General features: G+C 38.8%; 1 protein-coding gene across 2 annotated transcripts in view; it reads right to left on the bottom strand.

Moving 5' to 3' along the window:
* Positions 1-23,530, bottom strand: part of ZCCHC24 (zinc finger CCHC-type containing 24) — a 109,400-nt gene that overhangs the window by 68,056 nt on the left and 17,814 nt on the right. The window lies entirely within an intron of this gene.

Below are 23,530 nucleotides of genomic sequence, written 5' to 3'. Positions count from 1 at the left end.
CCTATTTCGTGTCCCTCTGCAATTCAGTTTAGCAAAGGTCTACAAGCATGCAACAGGATGAGACAAAGCCAAGTGCCCACACTTTGAGCTCCATAAAACGTTAACTGGAATCTGGTTCAGTACAGACTTTTGCAAATTTTCATATTTTATCTGAATCAATTAAATCAGCTGTTTCTAATTCTTGATGAATTCCTGTGACTGAAAACAGTAACTTCTTGTGCTGCTTCCACAGTCAGTGCCTAATAATGCATGAAGATGCATGAAGCTGTTGATAAGGTCACTAGTGAAGTCACTAGTGAAGTTTGAGTCATGTAACTCAGAGATTATTTGAGTCTCTCTAGCTGGTCTCATGTTCTTTCCTAATTTCTGATTGCTGCTGTTGTCCTGCACCACTCCAATGACTTCTAGAGAGAGTAACACCTATACTAGCTAGAGATATTTGAGGTCAAGTACAGTATTGCCAGTGGAATTAAAAGTCACCTGAAGTCCTAGTTTCAACATCTTCTTTTGAAGGTACTAATGCAAGGTTTCTAAAACAGTACAAACAGTCTTGTAAGGATACTTTCTGTGCAAAGAAAATTCATCAGTACTGGAACTAACAGGGCACTATACAGAGTATTTTGTCTGTACTCTGAGGGTAGATGATATGTATTCTTCAGACTGGGTTCATTACCCTCTGTCCAGACTTAACACTCTCATTACAGTCCAGTACCAAACTATGGAACTTCTCTCCATTGTAGTCCTTTCCAGTTCTGTCCGTCATGAACCTGGCTCTGAATGCATGGAAGTTCTTTTACTCTAGCTTGGTACAATAACTGGAGAGAAGCACAGACTTTGAGAACCCTACCAATCGCATCAGTGGAAGTGACTGCTTTTGGTGAGTCCATCTGAAGCCCAACACAGTGTTCACTGTGTCCAGTCCTTAACTCCTCCTTTGGCCTACTAAGTGCTGAAGAACTATGCAGTATTATTTTGTGCTTGTCACAGAGAAAGCAAGGATCAACCACTGACTTCCACTTTGGCTAATGTTTTTGTCATGGCAAGTACCTTTCTTCTACTTGTATGCAACAAACTGAGGTGATAAGAAAACTGCAGTGCTGTGTTCTTGCCCAGTGCAATTTGCAAACTCTAGGAAAACCTCTAAAAAGGGAATTAGTTGTCTGTTTCTTGCTTGTTAATTTTCCCTTTCATTTCCCCATAACTTTGCTAGCAAGAAAACTTCTTCACTCTTCCCTTATTCTGGATCATATGGATCAGAACAGGATCTTGTCATGCATCTTGTTTTAATCAAAATAGGCAGTGATAGCACCAACATGGGAGCCTATTTTTATCATCTGACAAACAGCTGTAGTTGAATCAAGAAATAAATTGCAGACTAAATGAAGTTTCAGTGGTCCAGAGTATGATTATCACCTGTGTCCAGAACACAGTTCAAGAACATATGTGATAGGTTCTAATAATCATACATGTGTTCTGGGGTGAGATTGATTAGGTGAGGACAGTGCTCTGTGCCACACTGAAGAAAGACTGAAAGGCTCAGTTCATTCATCTCCTATTTGCTCCTATTCCCCACTTCAGAAAAAAAAACCACAAGGTTTCTTACTATAAATTACCCAAATTTCAATTTTTGGTTTTCGCAGATGAATAAACTGAACAAGTGTTTGCAGATAAACAGGGTGAGAGAGAAATCAGACAGGTATGCTGGCACAAATGTCACTGTATTTAGAGTAATGCTGCAAATAGCCATAAACAGGCTAGATAAGAAGTTAATCCAAACACTATCATCTGGCAAAGTGGAAGAGGGGTAAGTGTAAGGTCAAGTTTTTTTTTATGATTGCTAGCCATAGTCAAGATCATCTCCTTTGTCAAAGGGAGAGTGCAGAGATCCTCTGTTCTTTTGGGTAGAAGAAAAGCTTCCCGGTAAGAGGGCCAGAGATCCTTTCCTATTAACCCTTGTGTATTCCACGATTCACTACATTATCATTACAGTATATGGAGGATAAAAGCTCCAAAGAAGAAAGGTCTGGAATACCTTTGTTTGCTATTTGTGAGGCCTGTCACAGTAGACCTGGCAGAAACTCATGGATAGAGGCACTCTCTGCCCTGATGAGTTTATCCTCTAGATGATGAGATACACTGAGGACTGGAAAACAAGGTGGGATTGCTTTTGTTTTGAGGGTATGTGGAGTACATTGTATCAGCTGACAGTATGTCAGCTCTTGTAGTGTTGTTACTGATGACAGTGGGGAAGTTCTGAGGTAGACAGTGGTGTTAAGGTAGTTTCAACGTTGGCTTTAAGGACAGCACGTTTTTCTCCTTAATTCAAAGTTGTCTCTTTTAAGATTGAGACCTCATTTTATGCTTTCAGTTTCTTCCTGTGAAGAAGGATTAAGCTGAATCTGAGGCCACAAGTTTACAGGAGCAAAGGAACAAGGCATGAGTTAAAAAATATTTAAACCTGCAAGTAATAGCTGGACATAGATAAAGGATGAGAACATGAATCTTTCAGGCTGTAGCTGAAGATCAAACACATTGAGAGAAGTTGCTTTTTCCATTAGTATTTTCACATGGCTCTGCCTCCAGGCTTTGGGCAAGACCAGAAGCAAAAGTGCCAAAATATCATGAGAAAAGCTGCTCTTGCAAAATTTCTGGGCTGACCAGAAGTAGGAAAATCTCATGAAAGACTGTTCTCGTTTGCTTTCCAGCCCTGCTTGGCATGTCCAGAAGGCTAAACCAGGTTCCCCTTGGTTTTGAACCATATTTGAATTCTTCTTTGGTTTCTCATGCCTTTTGTAAATAGTACTCTGTAAACCTGTGGTATCTCAGCTGGGCTGACTTGACACACTTGTCCCCAGACCTGTGCAAACCAGCAGTGATTAAGTGGTTTTCAACCCTTGTCTAAAAATTATTTATCATTTACTACTAAGCAGAGACCCCGAGTATATTGCAGTGGGAGACATACAAAATGACAGAAAAATGCTTTGGCCACAAGACCTCAGACTCTAGTAGGTAAGGTGGGATTTTGCCACAGTTCCTCATCTGTAAAACATCGATATACAGCATCATTAATATCATTAACCCATGTGTATACAACTAGTCAGCTTTCAACCTAGATGGTTTTGAATCCCAGTCCAGAACTTAAACCACAAGACCATTCTCTCACTTGCAAATTAATGAGCTACACATTACAAGAAGTCTAAATGGAAACGAAAATATCTCAAAAGCCTGTTGTGCAGGAAGCTGGCTGGGATTCATTCTGTTGCCTCAGTGAGTCCATAGTCAGCCTAAGTGACTGACCACATAAGTTTCTATGTTCTATTGTTGCATCTGTGGTAGACAGTCAGCAGAACTGATTTTAAGGTCAATATGCACAACTTCTGTGCTTACTAAAAGAAAAAAAATCTGACTCCCAGGTTCTGCAACTAGTAAAACTAATGGTGACCTACAGAAGAAAAAGATATATTTTAGAAAATACACGATTTAGAGAATACATGACTGTAAAGCTGAGTGCTGTAACTATCAAAGAACAGAAAGTTTGGAGAGCTTGCTGACTCAGCAGGCCTCCATGGAAGTCAACTTCTCCAGGAATTTTTCCATTAATTTAGTGTCAGTTACTGAAAGCCATGTTACTTTGCTAACTGGACTGCTATTTTAATTGCTATACTGTAATTGAAGTAAGAACATGATTCTCATTAAACAATCTCCTTCCTCAATGAAATAAGCAATAAGACTGACTTCAATTAACTACAGACACATAGTCAAGTTTCTCTTTATATTAAAGAAATGACACAAACCCCTCATGCTGTTTTCAGCCTATATTTTACAGTTATGACATGGAGCCAATAGCAACATGCTACAAGTTCCAGGGACACATGCATTAACCAAGGAGGACCTGGCTATGATTTCGAAAAGCATGAATTCCCTGGGGAGAATCTGTGGGGTACTGCAGTACCTCAGGGCAAATTGGTAGAGCCAAGGAATATATTTCTGTCTGTGCTAGAAAGATGCCCCATGCAAAGTCCATTAGGCAGAACAAACACAGTTCTGTTTTACGTGATATGAATGGATTCTAAGGGCACATTACCGCCTTCTTGTAAAAAAGGATCTTCTTTGTGACTGAAATTCCTGAGCATACTGCACACTGCAGCTAAACTGGGGAGGTCTGTACACAATCTCTCTGTTGTATTTCTGTGGTGAATATGTGGTACTGAAGAAGACAATAGCAGATGGGACAGTCCTCACCGAACACTGAATAGAGATTATCTTTTTTTTGGCTTATAATATTTTCGTAACTCAGCAGAATTGAACTGCCTAGGCTTTGATACATGAAGCAATATCAAAGAGCAGCTTCCGGACCAAAAGTATTTAGAAATAGTCCATGATTTGGCCTAAAGATGCTGTGATGCAGAGCTCCACACTGATACAGTAAAAAGACAAAGCATTACTAGTGGATCTTGTACGCAAGATGCCATAATAAATTCCTTAATGGATGGGACTGCCATATTGAATGTCACCACATTTCAACATGAGGTGGGGAACTTTGGACGAAACCTCACAGAAGGATGGAACAGCATTTATTTCACATTTCAGCTTGCAACTATGCCATACAAAAGCCAACCATACTATCAAAGAGACAGGCACACATGGGAATGTTTTAAAGTATTTAGACAGATTTAGTTTGCTGAGATTGATTAAATCACAAAAACTTGTCAGGCATCCTGCAAAACTCTTCTATTTGGATACATACAGAAACACATAGACTATACCTTGCAGACAGCTTTTGCAATACATAGCTTTTAGGTTTCAAAGCCCTGCCTTTAATGACATGAATGGTACAGTTTGTTACAGGTAAAGCTTTCTATATTGATCCTTCCACAGCACAAGGATTGAGCTAGAGTAATTTTGAGAGACTACACGAACAGGCATATCACACACCATTTTGACCACAGGACCTCTTTAGAAGAGTAGGTGGGGGACAGTGTTGATCCATTCTTGGCCCTTCTACTGAAGGTGTGAATAATGGTGTCACAGCCATTACAAGAGCCTTTATGTTACAGATGCTTGTCTACAAATAAATGGAGTGATAGCACCTATACATATACCAAAGGCCATCAGAGAAAGCGTGCCTGAATGCTAGTGAGCCTCTTTCAAACCCAAACTTTACAGCTCTTTCACATCCACTGTGACTTTCAATGTTGTGTTTTATTAGTTTCTAGTAAGGTAGGCATTCATAGGAGTTCATTTTTGGCTGCCAAGTGACAGCAAAGGCAAGTTCCCTGTTAGATCAGCAGAGGAAGGCTGCATGCCTCTGCAAAGTCCCACACAGCTGGCAGGAAGCCCCTCTTTTGCTCTTTACATTTGATTTCCTTCTCGAGGAAGCTGAGTGAGCGTGCTCTCTTCTCAAGCCCAGCTTCCCGCAGCATTCCCTGTTCCATCACAGCCAGCCACACACACGTATGTGTACATGTATGCACACAGTCTTTCTTTGTGTTGTCTGTTTTCTTAATACAGCTTTTAACCACTTTGGCCTGTCAACAGAATTATGAACAGAGCTGGGCTGTGAGGCAGTGCATTTGGAGGTAAAAGCTGGAAATCATGCAGCCATTGAAGTTTGTGTTTTCTTGAACCATGACAGATCCTTATCCTACAGATCAGCATCATATAAGATTTATGGTGATTTGTGCTAAACAGTCAATAATAGATTCCTGGGGGTTATGTACCCTAAGGGAAGCGCACAATTTTGCTTTTTCCAAGCAGCAAAACCTGTAATATGTAAATTAAGGCAGGTAACCAGGGTATGATCTTCCTTTATATTTTGTTTCCTTGTAACAATATAAGCATTATGCTAATTTAACAGAAATTATGGTTGGACTTGAGTTCCAGATTTGCCAGATTCTGTGAACTGCTTTGTTATGCAGAGTAACAAGAATGAAAAGGAGAAAACCAGCAGCTGGTGAAACTAATACTGGTATTTTTGCCTCCAGAGCTTTGGTTCCTTGTTTCATGAGTCAGAGTTACAGGACAATTCATGAGGACAAAGTCTGACAATAGGGCATGGAGGGACCTCTTCAATAACGTAAGAGGACCAGTGGCTATTTTTAAACTCCACCAATTCATTGGTAATTCTAAAAGACTCAGCATTCTACTTCTATTAAAAGCAAATCAAATGAAGAACTGAGGCACATTGTACACAGAGGATTGTTTGCCAGGAGGAAGGCAGAGAGATGGTACTTTAGAAAGGTGGCTGATAAAGCCTTTTAGCACCAAAAGTGAAAGCCATCAGTGTAGCTTTTCAAAGCACCCCTAGCAGGGAAGTACAACAGAATCCACCTCCAACTACTGCTCCATGGCAAGCTAGTGAGGTATTTCAGACCAGGTTCACTAGGGATATATAGTTATTTTCTCTATGCAGCCAAGGGACTTACTTCTGACTCTTCTGGCTGTCATCTTCCCTCCTCCATCTTCCTGTTCATTGAGAAGCAGCACCTTGGCTCCTCCTTCCAGGAAGCACAAGGTCCATCAAGTTCATGTGGGGTTGCACTGCAATAGGTGCTCCACACAGAGCATGTGTACCCTGAGCACTTTGATCTCAGGAAGAGAACTAGGAAAAAAATCCAGTTTTCCTTTTGGACTGGAGGAATTTAGCAGGAACAGAAAATTATACAAGAGGAAGATGCACATTGTAACAATGTCCTCTTTGTTCATTCTTTAGCCAGCATCCTCTGCATGGTGTTGCAAAGACTGTCATGTATAACTAAGATGCAGTACAGAAAAATGGATTATCATGTGCTTCAAGAGGTAACATACCCTACTCACTTTCCAGAAAGATGGAAGAAACTCGCCCAGGCTCCTGGGCAGAAGCACATGGATGCCTCTTCTTTTGTGTCACACAGAAAGAACATGATCTTGTAATATGATATGCAAAAGGTGAATGACTCTTGACAAGAGTTGATGGCGAAACATACTTTGACACTGACTAGCAATTCTAGTCTGGAGTTTTTCATAAGTGTATTTTATCTTGAGACTGGTACCTTTAGAGACACTCTAGATAATAATAATCCACAAGTGCATGCTGAAGTTCTCTGTTGAAGATATTCCCTCCCTGTCGGTGATTATTGTGTTGAAGAGTGTCTTCTGAAAGACTGTGAGAACGGGAATTATGACAAAATATATGAAAACCAAGGCAATGTTTTTCCCATGGACTAAAGGCTGACTTGGGTGAGAAATAAGTAAAAGCTCCAAGACCAAAAGGGCACAAGAAAGCAGCTTTTATTCAGACTGATGTTTAAATACAGCTGCATCTGTAGCCTGTAATAGGTTTGTTGCAGTCCTGCAGTCCATTAAGTTATTTATTTTCCCTCAAACTTTGGCAGAACATTGGTGTGTTTGCTATGTGTTTAATGTCTCTTTCTTGGGTAGCCTTCTCCACAGTGAAACAGTGTTAGTTAAAGGTAAAAAATTATAAGGACATAAATACTCTCATAAATGGCTCTGGCAGGAATCACCACCATGATACAACTCTCTCACTAAAATGATACGCCAAAAACATGGATGTTCAGTGTAAATGGTTCCTAATCTTTCCTGGTCCTTAGTTCCTGTATGTCTCGACTAGCTTAAGCCTCAGCTCTGAAAATACGCAGTTGAAACAGAAATCATTGTTGGGTTGATTTAATAGTGAGAGAGAAATTAGAACAGTGACAACAACTTATGCTGGCATTCAGAAACCATTAGTTTGAGTGATGATGTATATTTATGTGTGTAAAAGGTGTTTAGGATTGATTTGTATGCCTTAAAAATGAGTTACTGGCCGTAGAGCAAGCCCACAAAGTGTGACTGAAAGTATAAGAAGCAAATGGGGAGGGAGAAAAAAATATTTCAGAGAAACTTCTGTACCAGAATAGCAAAATTACTGGCATCACAAATTCAAACATCATTGGGTGATCATAAAAGCCAGTGAAATAATTTTTCTCTAAAATTATCCGAATTAAAAAAAAAAACCCTTCAGAAAACAGTATTTGAGTTTATTTCTAAGGTTCTATTAGTTTGATAAAACAGAAGTATGTTGTTTGAACTCTATGTTTTTAGTTTTGTGATTTTCATCGGAGCACAAAAAACCCATGATTTTTTATCAAATGTAACTTTGAAGTGCTGTTCTTCTAAAACCTTCTTTGCAGGCAATTTTTATTTATTAGTTTTTATAGATAAATCTTTAAGATATTATATTACCTGCTTATGATTATACTATACTCCTAAAGGGTAAAGGGCCATAAGCAGAATTTTACCAATATAAACAATTATATAAATATGGTTCAAACCCAAAAAAATTTAAAAAAACAACTCTTCAAAATTAGAAAGGCTTTTATACCCTGGACAAATACTAGAACAGCTTTGACTCTTACTCATAACAATGACTTAGTAATTCAGTCTGACAGATTCACTATTCCCTGAATCATCCCCATAGTTGAATTGGGTGTAACAAGTGCTTTTCAGTGTCAAAAGCAGTTTAGGGGTGAGCTGAATCTGAAAATAAAAATTCGTTATTTTTAACATGTGGATGCTGAAGCAACACTTTTGTTTCAGTTTGATAATATTACGTAGAGTTGCAGCTGAAAAGAGGAACATAAGTAATAAGGACTAATAAAGTCTGCAGAGTGCTTGGGATGTGGTAAATAATGAAGAGGTCAAGTAACTGATAGAGTGATCTCAAACATTGGATAAATGGCACATGGCCATGTTTTAGCATGGGCAAATGTAAAATCAAAGGGCTAAAACGTGTTACCATTCTACTTCTAGGTTTCTTCTCAGTAGAGTGATTCAGAATCATCTAAATTTGAGTTTCCAGTATGACACTATGAAAAAAACTAACCTTTGTCTTCATCACTGATGATCTTGTGCACTACAGCACTGAGTTTTTTTTGGTTTGGTTGTTTTTAATCAAGACTAGTCATTAAAAAGAACAAAAAAAAGCCTACTTTAATTTAGTTCTCTGAGCAATTAGGTCAGCTGTGCAGAAACAAGCAGAAAGCCTATTCCTTCCAAGGATCTAAGTGGGTAGTAAAATGCTGGGAACAGTGTGTGCATCTGCCACAGGCCAGCTCTGCAGCACTGCTGGAACATCTGAGCCAAGGGACTTGCTATCAGCTGAGATACAAGTCCTCAAATCTCGTATCTCTCCAGCCTTGGATTAGAAAGAAGAAAACAGGTTTCTAGTGAGGAGCATTGTACAGAATGATAAATGTTGGTTTATGTGGAAATGTGTGGAAAAGTACAATGTACAGTAATTATTCAAGGAAGTTTTCTTGCCACTTCTGATGACTCAAGATTCATATATCCATCCATTGTGCATTTTGAATTCTTTCCACCACAAAAACACAACAGTTATATGAAGTCAGAACGCCAAGCCAGCTGAAATTCTCAGCTTACATTATTGCCTGGCTTTTCGTGTTTGTTACTGTGGACCAGATCATCCAATATTACAAACAAATGCACCCTGACAGACTTGAACAGAAACATGCTTATTTGTCTGAGTGCTGACCATGTTAGCTTGCCTGCCTTGAGGTTTAAGGCCTAACATACAAAACATTCCTGCAAATTCAGGAGAGGTGGTGAGGTAAAACCTGATGGAGAAGAGGGAGTAAAGATTTTGAAAATTTTGTAATTATGTTTAAAATGGAGAACTAATAACAAACTGTCTAACTGCAACACAAAATCTGGTGCAAAGAACATTCTCTGTCAAGATGTTGATGAAAATACTAAAGTCAGTGCAGGGCTTTTTCAAGAACTTCAAGTTGCTTTTTCCTAGATCTCAATCTATAGATTTAAGCACTCGGGCTCACTGCACTTTGACTATGTTCCTTGTTGTAACATAACCACCCAAGGTATGCTAAAAATATCCAGAGAAGAAACCACTGTGTCTTAATTTGTGAGATGTGCTTAGCAGATAAACAACATCTTTTCTAGAGTGGTTAATAAAATGACAGTGATGATGAAATGGCAGCCACTGGAGATTAAAAGAGAAAATAATGGTTGAGTTTGGAAAAGCCAGACAAGGCTTGTGTCTGTGGGAACTGTATACAAGGAATAGGAGAGATGTGCTTCTCGTTCCCCATTGCATTTGTTTTGGTGAGCTAAATATTCATTCTTTAGCCTTAATTCTCTGATACCAATGGAAGGCACCTTGGAAAGGAGACTGAATCGGTCAAAATGTTGATCTTAGATACTCTGGAAAATAAATGAGGGATTTAACTTTAGCAGTTGGATAAGGAAAGGAATTGATTGGGAAAGAATCTCAAGAATGGAGGTGAGATAAAGAAAAGGTATGACAGGATGCAGAACGTGGGGTCAGCAGGGTCACACCCTCTGTACATGCTCCAATAATTCTGCTGGAGTAAGACAACAGCCTGTCTCTGAAGGCTGATCAGCCAAAGTTGCTTATGTCTGTCTTCAGTTCCTACTGAAACAAGTAGGTCTCTTACACAGACAGAGATGGGAGTTAAAGTCCTTATTTAACTAACCTTAGGGTGATGCTGTACAATGCCCTCTCTGATTATTTTTCAACAGCTGGTAGTCTTCAGGCAACAGCTGTCTTCTTCCTTCTCTCACTTCCCTGGCTCTTATCTCTACTAGCTTCTGCTTTTGGCCCTTATCAGACATCAAATGTATCAGGGGCTTGTAACAGAGAAGACTATGGGGCAGAAAGAAAAGACGATAAGAAATGTTTATGAAGAGCGATGCTTTCATAAGATACTGCTCTTTCTCCTGAAAAAAAGAATGGCAACGTCCAAGGGATTGCACTGAGGTGGTTTGCATCCTTCATGGAGAGGATCATTCAGCCTGTCTTCCTCAAGAGCAGTGACTGATTACAGCTCTGCCACTGGTCCCCACTGTGGTTTCTGTGCACAATCATCCTGTTGGATCTCTGTGTACAACTACCAGAGGAACTGGTTAAAATAACACCACCTCTAACGCAAAGTCTGCAGACTGCATCCAGCTCTTAAACATCCATCATCACAAGTTATGACCAGTGAGAACCACAGTTCAGATAAGAGCAGTTCATGAATAATGAACAGCTTGATAACCTGGGCCAAATACATAGTAGTGAATGTGTACTTTGAAGTGCCTGAAGTTACAGAGCAGTTCCCTTCATAGAAGGCACAAATCTCAATAGCTCTGTTCAGTCTGACAGCAGAGAGCTCTGGAGGCTGTGCAGATGCTAAACTACTACTAAGCAGCATCTGCCTGTTGATGGTTGGAAGATTTACCTCCATCGCAACAGGTCTAAACACAGTTTTCCATGGAAAAGAGTGCAGTACTGAAAGATGTGGCATTTAAAAACCCTAAACTTATGGAGCTCTGTATTGCATCTCAACAAGTGTAGTTACAGAACTTTTGCATCAGAAGTAGTCTGGCCAGCTGGCCCAGAGCAGAGTCAGAATTTGCACAGGTCTGCAAGCACTGTGATCAGACAGATCTGGGAGAGGTGCAGCCACCTGAGAGGAGGCCACATCTGTTGACCGTTCTGTTTTCAGACACAAAGGAAACTTCTTCCAGCAAAGCAGCACTTTGTGACTTAGTTTAAGTCAAATATAGCTGAAATGAGGAAAGCTCACAATGCCTCACGTGTGCCTATGGAAAGACACCTCCAGAGTCCAAACAAACCCTGATTCATCCCAGTGTTATTGGAAGTACAGAAGACACCACTTTTATTTCAATTATTCACTTGTCTGAAAATTACTGCACACATTCACTTGAATTAGTCACATAAAAAGCTTCAGCAAAATTGATTTTTGTTAAGTATTTCCTCTAAAAATGAAACAAATTTCTTTTCCAATTGGCTACTCAGCCCAAGTCTTTTGGTAGAGAAATTTTTGACCCCTTCTTCTCAGGCCTAAGGTGTAATAAATTTCCAGGATTATAATACATTACAGTAATCAAAAAGAGTAGAGAAAGACAAAATGCAAAGCTTTAGCTGTAGGAAGGACTGAACTTCTCTTGTCTAAACTTGAGGTTTATGGTCAGGGTTGAGAGAAGAAAACCTAAAGCTGCAGTTGGATTTGGGCTGGAAAGAGGCTGCCAAAGAAGCTGAGGGCTATGAAAAATTTGTTCCCTGAGGACAAGTCTTGGTCTTCTAAAGGGCTTTGGGCACTTTGTGTACAGCTCAACCCAGGACTAGGGGTAGGCTTAAGGTGAGGTTGAAAGAGAGGAAGCCGCAAGTCACGGACTTGAGATTCTGTGAATAATCCTCCAAAGTGAACTGGGGGCTAATGTTATAATTTTTCCTCCCAGGTTTATTTAGTCTCTGGAGGGCCAGGGACTCTGAAACAGCAAAGCCAAGGAATATAACAATTTAATAATTTACATCACAGTACTTTTTTATGTCTGACTGAGAGCTGCTACTGGTGACATTCTGTGTAATTTTTCAGTGGTAGCACTGAATTTGGGATATACTAGGTCTGTTTATGGTTCAGAGTAACAGATAACATAATCATTTAATTTCTTCTTACCTTTCCACCAAGAATCTTGACTTGCTATCAAACCACCCCCCTGCTGCCCTATGCTCTCTGAACACACACTGAAATCTAAAGTTTCAGACATTCTAGGAATCTTTCCTGATTCTTTTTTTTTCATTCTCTGAGAAACCTGATCCACCAGAGGGGTGGGAGAGCTTATTGTTTTTTCGTCTGACATCTGGATTTCATTAGCAGACTCATGCGTGCTGAATCAGGAATGGGAGCTCAGAAGAAAGCAGATGAGAGTTAAAATTACGTTAATGGTCAAAAAAAAAAGCCCTATTCTCTTCTCCAACTTTGCAAACAAATACAACATGTGAGTCATGTTGTGAACTCAGCATAAACAGTACAGCCATATTAGCTGTACCCACTAAGACTAGATATATGGTAGCTCAAGCAGCTATAGACAACATTGTATTATTCACTGATACATGTCAACAGGTAAAAAACCCCCAACAAAGCCTTTCCAATAGTTTCATGTAAATACTGCTACTTTTCAGGTTTATAGTAAGTGTCTCCTGTCTTCTATTTAAATAAATGCAGTGTAGTATGAAAGGAAATAATTTATCACAAACCAACCATAAAATTAGAGGTAAAACCTGCTGCTTAGGAGACTGCAGTAAATGATAGCAGCAAGAGAGACAACTCTTTTTAAAAGTTTAACAGCAGTGTTAGCAGTGGCCGAAAAGTCAGATTGTTATTAATAACCACAGCTTTCATCACAGAACAACAGCAGTAACTGTCTGTCAGTCCTGTATGTGGTGCTATGCTAACAACCTCTAGATGACTGATAGATCTTTTATTTGCTAAGGCTGATAGTTGCAGGCATACAGTATCCTATCCATCTTTACAACCTACTTTATCCATCCTCCCCAGAGCAGGACATCTGGCTCCCAGACCTCAAGTGCCATGCTATCTAGTCAGGGATCCCCATCAACTATTTTGGTGTTGGTTTGCCCTCATGTAAAGTGTACAGAAAATCTGGCCCGTGGACATCTGACAGTGCAGGAAGACTTTTCTCATGACTTTTGAGAAAACTTATGAGACAACAGTGCAGTTTTGTCATTTAGCTCTACTCTATTAAGTCTTCTTAACTAGGGTTTACAGCAATCTGTTTTCAATTGCAGAGCTCTAACTTGCTAAATAAGATATACAAAAATTAAGAAAGAAACACAAAATGCATGTCTGGAATGTACTAATTCATTTTGGTTTTTAAAACTGTTTTTATTTTAATGACGAATCTCCTTTGATCTTCTAATAAACCCTTTTTGTTTGCCATTTATTTGAAAGGAGCCTTTCTCTTCCCCACTTTTTGCTCTTCTAATTTCTTCAACTGTGTAATCATGAGTTTGGGAGTAACATGACTTATATAAAATCATCTCAGAGGGCCTCTCTGCTCTTGTGAAGCCTTCTGAGGGGCTCCTTTCCTCACCCATGTAAGACCCACAGGGCAGCATTTGGGAGGGCTGAATGTGTGCTTGGGCTGGGTGTTCTTGGCTGCCAGATGGTGTGGGTAGGCTGGCTCAGGTGGAAGTATTGATTTGTCTGGGCTGTTGCAAAGCTTTAACTATAGCTGCACACCTGCAATGTGGGTTAAAATTAGAAATGGACTCGAAACCAGTATTTCGTATGTGAAACTCTTGAACCTGGGAAATGTTCAGTGTTACATTGAGCTCATGTCCAAAATTATAGCTTGAGACTGCACCAAAAGCTAGTTGAAATGTGTTACTTTGCAGAATGAAAAAAAGAATTGTTTACAGGACTCAATAATAAAGAAGATCTCAAAAGGTGCTGCCTTACTCACATGCACATTTCTGCACAGTCAGGGAATGAGTTAGAAACAAGGAATAGGAAATATCTTGTGGAAAATCAGTTGCAAATCGGAGGATGAACTAGTTATCAAGATTACATCACTTCCAAAATTTCTGCTGTTCCTGCTAAAATCCCCAAAAGTTTCAACCTGAGTGCCGCATATGGGCTTTATTGCCTTAGCTAATAATCTGGCACTGACGGGGCTCTGAAATAAAATTATTCTTGTTTTTTCTAGTTACTATTAAAACTTTCTTGCCAAATGAAGCAAACTTGGAAGACAATTGTCTTACAAATTTTTTTCTTAATTTTTTTTGATCTTGAAAAACAAGCCTCTACAAACCTGGTAAATATCTCCTTAAATAACAGTCTTCTATCAGTAATATGAGAGATCATCCCTAGTGTAAAATATAAAATGCATGCAGTAAAATATAATGAATGCAGTTTTCACTAAGTTTATCCTGAGCTTGATGTCTCTGAGGCTGACATCCATGTATCAGCACAGCACAGAGACTTGCATTCCTGATCCATGCAGCGCTGCCTTCTCTTCTGCTTCTCATCTAGCAGGTTAATAGTGTCTCGTGTCTTCTATTTAAATAAATTCAGTGTAGTATGAAAGGAAATAATTTACCACAAACCAACCATAAAATTAGAGTTAAGACTTGCTCAGCCAGTCTGAAGGATACATACAATCCTACAAGGCATAGATGGCATTAGTTACCTCAGAAACTCTGTTCACATCTCATAGTAGACCTTTTAATAGCTATGGAAGGAGCCATATCAAAATATATAACATTTAATGACATAAGCCAGATAAAGTAGAATACCACCAACACTTGTGCTATATCAGGGAAATGAAAGAGGGATTAATTTTCATTTAGTGTCTTAATTTCTTAAGGGAAGCCATATAACAGGAGGGAAAGGCAGGACTGACTGATATATCTTGACAGCAGGAAAATGAGAGGGGCTCCCTGGGTTGGGTTTGTGCCCTCACAATCTACAGACTGTCCCAGGACAATCAGAGAAGCAAGGGGGGGTTGAGCTGCCACTGCTGTAGCCAGCAGAAACTGCTGATCTGCCTTTAGCCATTTGCTCTTGTTCTTCCCTGCTTTTGCTGTTTGCCAGCTTCCTCCTCTGTACAGTAAGCTAAAAGGAAAAGGGAGGGAGAGACAAGATGGTTCACGCCCCTGACAGTCACTTTCTCCTCAACAGCCAGAGTGTTTCCTATTTTTGTGACACCACCCCAGGCTCTGCTCAGACCTTGTAGGCCTTCTTTAACTGGGCATGAGGTTTATCGGAAAATGCATTTTCATTTTTGAGAAACGGGGAAACGAGGTTCTCTTAAAACTGGGAAGGAGAGTTGAAATATTGATACATTTGGCAGATGTGAACATTTCTGGAATTTCAAACCAGAAACCCCAAGATATAAATGTTCATTTTGGGTCAATGAAGTTTTTGAAACATTTCCAAACAAACTCTTGCAAAACAAATCCAAACCATTGCGAAGTGCAAAGCTTCCACTTCAGATTTTTGCTTTAACCTCTTTTGCTTTTTCAGCTGAGTAGCTTGTTGAAATAAATTTTCCTAGAAAAAACTCCATTTGAAAAAAAAGTTATTTGATTGATTTTTTAAAATATAGATTAAATGACGCTACCTTTTTACAAGAAGTGTTTGTGCATGAACATTTTGACAAGTATTAGGTTTAGGAGAGCCTTTTGTTTTCTGTATTTGATGTTATAAAAAATATCCATTTGCTTCTACTTTTATGTTTTAGCAGTATTGTATTTTGTAAGAGTATTTTATTTAAAAGCACAGTGAGGAAGGATTGTGGTAGACATTGGAGCTGGGAGACAGAGAGATCTTGAAGAGCAGTGATCTCTTACTGCAGAGCATAAAATTTAGTTAATTTTCATAAGCCACATTATCATTAAATTTGAAGGGGACATGGGAAGGTCACCAAGTCCAACCTCTGCTCAAAGCAGGACCAACATTGAGGTCAGGGCAGGTTTACTAGGACTTTGTCCAGTCAGATCTTGAATGTTTCCAATCATGAATGGAAATTCCACAACCTATATTTCACACTAAATCAAAATACTTTTATGAAGTGAGAAAATGTGGTTCACTTAATCTTCCATTATTCACTTCTTATCAGTGCAAATGAGGAATTGATAAACTAGTGTGGTTTGACCTGCTAGTTCTCTCTTTACCTTATCTACAAATCAGCTTGTGGAGGGCTGGAAACCAGACCTTACTTCCACTGTCAAGAGGGATGCTCTCAGTACTAATTTCCAAGCTAAGCACCTAATTATGGTTTATCAGGAGTTTTACTGCAAACTAAGTAAATACCAAGCTGTTAGTAAACAGAGTTCAGATTCAGACCAATGCATTAGCTATGTTCAATCCAGTTCAAAGGAGTTTATAAAAGTCTCTCACTGACTTGCACAGGATTTGGGTCTGGTTTATTGTTCATGGTTTTTAAATATAAATTATGTACATTTAAGATAGTGAGTTGTAATATTAGTTTGCAGATATGCAATAACAGAAACATAAGGCTGGGAGATGTTTTGAGATGTTCTCCTAACTTGTTTCTGGACAGGATCAGCAAGGAAAATCCTGATGTGTGTTTATCTACACTGTTCTGAAATCCCTCCAGTGATCAAGAGCCTTCCCAGACACTCTAATGCCTAGCAGAAACTGCAGCCTAGTTGAAGTCCAGTACTGGACTCATTAGCTGTGCATATGGAAAACAAACCGTGCCTTCCATGTAAGGCTTTCTGCATATTTGCAGATTACTGTGTCTTTTTGTAGGAACAGACAACACCACTTCTTCACTCTTTCAACACAAGATATGTTTCAGAGACCACAAATTAAACATTTTCTCCTCTCCAGTCTACTCTGAATTTCTGTGCTCAACCTGGATCCAGATGAGGCTTTACCAGTGCCAAAACCTTATTCTGTTGAAATGCCAGGTATCCTTATGGTTTTACATTTAAATAGTATTCTTTTCCTCATACCCACCTTGTTGACAGTTGACTTGAAATTATCTAGATAGAGAATATGCAAATGAGATTCGAAAGTGAATAAAAGGTAGTTGGAAAACCTCAATGAAATGAAATCACATTCTGTGGTGGGTGATCCTCCAACACCTGCCACACAGTCCATTGGTAACTATCATGCAGGACCTGATAGTTATCACTCCAAGGTCACTGCAAAGACCAAACAAACATTGCCCTATTACAGTATTTGCCTTTATCACCTCTGTTTACATTGCATTTCCCACAGGAAAAAAAATAGTTTGAACTTCTATTAGTATATAAAGACTGAGCCGCAGTAATAACAGCTTAGTGATGGGCCTGGAGGAGGAGTTTGGTTTTGGCTGGTCTGCCAGACTTTTGGGAATGTAATGTTGAGTAGTGTGCTAGACAGGAAAGGGGCACAGACACAGTTTATTAGATATTTCTGTTTTCTTTTTCACTATCTAACTGCTCTTGTTCTGGTATGTTAAGGCTCAGTATCTTCTTTCCAAGCACTCAGTTTATCAAACAACTGGACATAAATGCCACATACTACAGATGCAGTTTCAAAACTAGTATTTTGGGAACATGCTCTCAAAACAGGGCTGTTTGGATCCCCCCTACTCACGTACAGCTGTCTGAGTTACTTGCCTCTCTGATAAGTGGTTTAAATAATGATACGCACAGCTTATCCAGCCAGAATTTCCAAAACAGTGCAGAATGGGTATTTTTTGATCTTTTAGACTCTTAAGCAACTTACATTTCCAGAGGTAGAATGGATGTGACCAAATTATAGCCCACTACACTTTTGTTACACTATTTCTGCAAGTCTTCATAATAAAAGTAGAAATTATCTGGGAAAATATACTCAGCTAATCTCAGAAACTCTGAAAAAATTTGGCAGAGCTAAGTTCAAGTATATGAGAAAAAAATCCAACAGCCTGCAATAAATTCTGTACTATATTTTATATCATGGAATTGTCAAAGTGGCTGCATGTGAGAAAAAAAGAATTTAAAAAAAAAAATCTCATCCACATCCAAATCATCTAAAATAATTTTATGCAGGTTCTGAATGGAAAAATAGGTATAAACAGAAGTAGCATGTTGTGTATAAACAGGACTTCTGAGAGCCTCAGATTGTTCCAGCATGTTGTAATGTGGAAGTTTAGTACGTGCATAGGTACTTACAGAGCTACAATTTCTTACAGAGCTGTATTTATGTGAAGAAATGTGCACCATACAAAATGGATTAACATATCAAAATGTATTTCAAAGCTACAGAAACAAGGAGCTGGATATATAGAGGTTTTTCTGGAGTGCCACATGCAGTTTGAAAACAATTACACATAGCAGAGATTAACACCTTTTCCCTCCTTGTAATACAGGCTGTTAGGTTCTCTCTCAGTACTGACCTTACTAACATCAGTGCTACTGCACCAGGGATGAGTTTAGCTATTGTTTTCTTTTATTATGTGTCCCACACCGCACCAGATCAAATGCCAGCAAGTACACTCTGATTAAAAACTATAGTGAAACTGGAAAAAATTGAGCCCATACAGGGTATCAGACTCCTCCAAGGCTGGGGAGATTGATCCCTCATCCTGTAACTGAGTAACAATACCAATATTTCACTCAGTTCAACAGAGAAAAGACACATTAATTTGGAGGCAATCACACAACATCCAGAAGACTACTGTAAAGTGTAGCAACTGTCAGAAACTATTATTTTCAGAGTGAATTTTAAGATTTGCTAAATGATCTATGATCTCCTTTAATTCCAGAGCTCTCTGAAACATCATCTTTAAAAGAAAAACAAATTTCAAGAGGTTTGTGTTTGTTTTGCTTTTTAAAAAAATTAAGATCTCTAAGCTAAAACCCAGAAAGGTAATTTTTTTTTTTTCATCTCTGTAAAGATGCCAGCTTGGTCCTCGTTGCCATCTTAGTCAGCCTTTGGTACCTGGAGAAATCACAGCTGTGAACTCCTTGAATGTTGTGGACCTTTGAGATCCTTGCACAACCATAAGGCACAAGACAAATCAGATTAATGATTCAGGCATGAGAGTCGCTCCAGTCTTGCAGCCAAATAGCTGCTTGCTGAGCCAACTCTACTGCCAAAGATCCACTATATCTGACCACAGGGAGGGACAGCTTCAGGGCAGCATGATCTGGCAGACCAAGCCATGGACTGAGAAGAAAAGACTAAACTCAGCTTGACACTGATTTCTTCCACATCCTGCAAGAAACCACAAAAGCAAATCTATGCAAGCTCAAGCAGCCACACCAATTACCTACTGCTCCCACTGACTTGAATATGTGTTCTAAAGGCCCTTTAGATTTTCAGGATCTGCTTCAAAGATCACTGTTGGCAGCGGAAGACTCCCGGTGTTGGCCACATTAATATGGATCATGCCATGCATTTCAGTCACAAATTTAAAAGTCTAGTGCAAAAAGAGACTAATACAGTTTCCCATTACACATACGTCTGTGGTAGTTCGTCTGTACTTCTGTAAGCATGCACATACATTTTCCTCTGTAAGAATGATGTAAAATTGGGAAACACATACAACGGTTCTATATCTCCCAGGGACTAGGCTAATAGTTGCAGTGCACAGGAATTGACTGCAAAATTATGGGTGATATTTGCCCTTTTTTTTTTTGCCACCAAGGCTCCATGATGTGAGAGCTCCTTGCCTGTGTAGAGATTTACAGGAATTGTTAGAAAGATTTTTTCAAAGAGCTTGGCACTGGCACAGGTATTTGAATAAAGTTAGGACAGAGACACCAGAATATGGAACTGGTGCTTGGCAGAAACATAGTGTTTGGAAATTCTGAATACAGAGATGCTTTGCTGGAGCTCCAAGCTTGGACTTCTGTTGTTGCCTTTATTGCCCAAATTAACAATGGGAATGACATAATCAATAAATGAGGTCTAGGATCTCTTTCTACATATTTCCTTCCAACAGCAGATTTTTGAAAAGCAGAAAAGGTTCAATCACTCTGCAACATCTCAGAATCTGAACTAGGTGTTTCATTCACAAATGTCTGTATATGCTGCACGTAACACCATACTCCATTATCCTGTACATCCCATTATCCTATACTTTCTGCAAATTAAACACGTATGACAGGTCTGAGTTTAGGTTGATGACGTCATGGAAGAGTGGTCATGTCAATAACATCCCTATGATGTAAAGGAACAAGATGAATTTTGTATAGGCCATACATAGTACAAAGGAACTCACTGTTTATATTTTATAGGATTTAAAAATATAGACTACAGTGACAATGGGTGAAAAGTGACAATACAACTTTTTTAAAAAGGTCTTCCATGAGTTTCTACACCTGCTGTATAAATAAATAACATAAAGTATCACACATCTAAACTATTACTGGCCCAGAACTCATCATTTTTTGTCCTGGTAAGGGGAAAAAGGTCCTGTGGTTATCACGCATATGTAAGATGTAAGCTGGCACCATACCTTTGAGCACACAAGTATACAAAGTTTTGACAAATATATATACATATATATTTATATATCATGCAATCAACCACTAGCAAACTACATAGTAAAAGTACTCTCATTCCTCACCTTCCTTGCTAGTTAAAGAGAAATAGTTTGTTTATTTTTTTATGGCACAGTCAATGATAATTTAAGAGATCACTACATTAAGAACAGTGCTTTTAACCTTTATTCTCTACACATTTTTCAGTTCATTCAAGTCAACGAGAATTCTGTACGTGAAAGAATATCAGAGAGGTATGAGTAAGATGTTATTGTCTGAGCCACTGAAACTCACAGATGTAGCTACGCTATAAAGATGATGCTAAAGGTAAGTGCTCTGTTTTTTATAGACATAATAATTGCAACAAACAGTTTTTTCAAATATAAGCAAATTAGAAATTATGAATTGTAGTCCTAATGTTGCTCTTATTTTTGGTAGTTTCTTTAACAGAAAAATCCCACTTTCTATCACTATATATGACATAAACTACAAGCTAAAATAATAGTAATTTGCTAAATCCCATTTCAATTTCCAGCAGATAATCTTGGACATGATATTGGACAAACTGCAGATACCTGAGGTAGTCAAACACTAAAGCTGGCAAATTTTGTTTATAATGACTTTCATCCACTTTTACAGCAACAGAAAAAGACAATATCTTTTCAGTGTTTATACCCTCACTTAATTCTGCTTGTTTTAAAGGCCTAAACTTGTTACACAATTTCTTTGCTATGCAGGAAAAACTCCATAAAACACCCTCTTTCAAAATGTTTTTCTTATTAGGCAGTTACATAAAAAGAAAATAAAAATACCATATGATTTACTGATATGCATTTTGTCTAGATCAGATTACTTTATCTCTTTTCTCTATCCAGGTTTAAGTACTTTAAAAATGCATAGCTGCAGTCCTTTATTGGTAGGATTTGCAAAACAAAATTCATTTTTGACAGCACTAGCAAAACTAAGCATCAAAATATAAGCTATTAAGTAGTGCATGTAATGTTCACACTAAGAAATCAGTTATTGTCAAAAGTAGCGGTAACAAATGGGGATTTTTATGACAAAAGCCTGATCCTGCCACTGGTGCTCCCTTCCTGAGCACAATGTTTTCAATGTTTTGAACATAACTTGTGCAAACAGGGTCATCCTCTTTAGATCTGTCCTCAAATTTAGATAACATAAGGAAATGTGTAAATTTCTGTGAATGCTTAACTCTGCTTTTTTTTCAAGAAAGCACTTTCATGCTGATTAAACCATAAAGCAACTGCTTGTGTTAGAAGAAATCTCCAGCAGAGCAGAACCAATATCATATCACCTGTTCCTTAACTAACATAAACTTTAATCTATAGAAACAGATATGTGTGCACACAGCAAAAGGCACTGACAAGACCTGACCATATGTCCATGTAGTCACACAGGTGCAAGGAGATGAAAAGCACAAGAGAACAGCCATGAGAAGGAGGTAGAGAGTCTGTACACTTTCTGTGAGGAGACTGAGAAAACCTGGCTCGGTTAGTCCTACAGAATGAATGCTGAGAGAGGATATGATTGCAGTCTATTAATACACCCTGAGATAAACACCGGGGAGGGATAAGAACTATTGCAGTGGAGGACAATGTTGGCAGGAGAACAAATGACTGTAAGGTGGCCATGAGTTACACTCATCCTAGAAATTGGAAGATTTCTAGTTAGGAGAGGACTGAGGTTCTGGAGCAGCTTCTCACATCAGCAGTAGCAAGGGCAAAATACTGAAATGCTTCCCAACCAGAACTTGATCAGTTTTGGAAAGGGGCTATATGATATGGCTGCCTGTAACCATAGGAGACCACATGCAGTGAGTGAGCAGGTGTCCCCCTGTCCTGTGTTCCTTCAGTCATTCCTCCCTATCTCATAGGACAGCCACAGAGTACACCCAGTAGGAAGTCTTTCCATTTCCTGGTCCACAGAGAAATTGAAGATATTAAGTTAAATTCTTAAAAAAACCCACAACATAGGATGTGCAGTTTAAGTGAGTTACTGTTCCTCCACAGTCCTTTATTTGTTTGGATCTCCTGGATTTCTATGCGTATGTCTTCAATTTTCACTAAATTTCTTTAATCCCTAGTGCCTCAAACCATAAGAATGCCTATGAAATAAACAATGCATTGCTGCTCCAACACTGACACATTCACTTGGGACCAACTGTGTGAGCTGCAGCTTGCACGTCCTGATTGTCAAGAGACCTGTTGCATTCATTTGGTTTCTCACATTGCACGGCAAAGCACAGCCATCCAACCCCAGATTAGCAGTTTTTTACTCCACCACATAGTTAGTAGTTCTAGTTTTAGTCCCCTTGATAAGCAATGTATGCTATTACATGGTCCCATCTTTACTTTGTTCTGTAACATGCTAAATTAAGTACATTAAACACAGAAGTGCACAAACCAGAATACTTTTGATCTCCAGCAAAGAAAATTTCACAGTTGTTTCCTAAAAAAAATTCTTATTCAATATATATTGAAATAATAAGTAAAACCATTTTCAAGTGCCACACCTAAGATTGCAAATGTACTTTAATTCCATAGCTTTCATTAGAATTAAATACAGCTAAAGTAATAAAGTTAGCCTATTCATAACAGCAAGAAGAATTCACTCAGTTAAAGCTCATCTGATGTTACACTTGATTTCATGCTGATCTTACTCAGCTGGCAGACG

Source organism: Lepidothrix coronata, unplaced genomic scaffold (genome assembly GCF_001604755.1).
Source record: "Lepidothrix coronata isolate B3197 unplaced genomic scaffold, Lepidothrix_coronata-1.0 Scaffold17, whole genome shotgun sequence".
NCBI classification, from domain to species: Eukaryota; Metazoa; Chordata; class Aves; order Passeriformes; family Pipridae; genus Lepidothrix; species Lepidothrix coronata.
The sequence above is the reverse complement of the archived record's forward strand: the minus strand, read 5'-3'. Positions and strand labels throughout refer to the sequence as shown.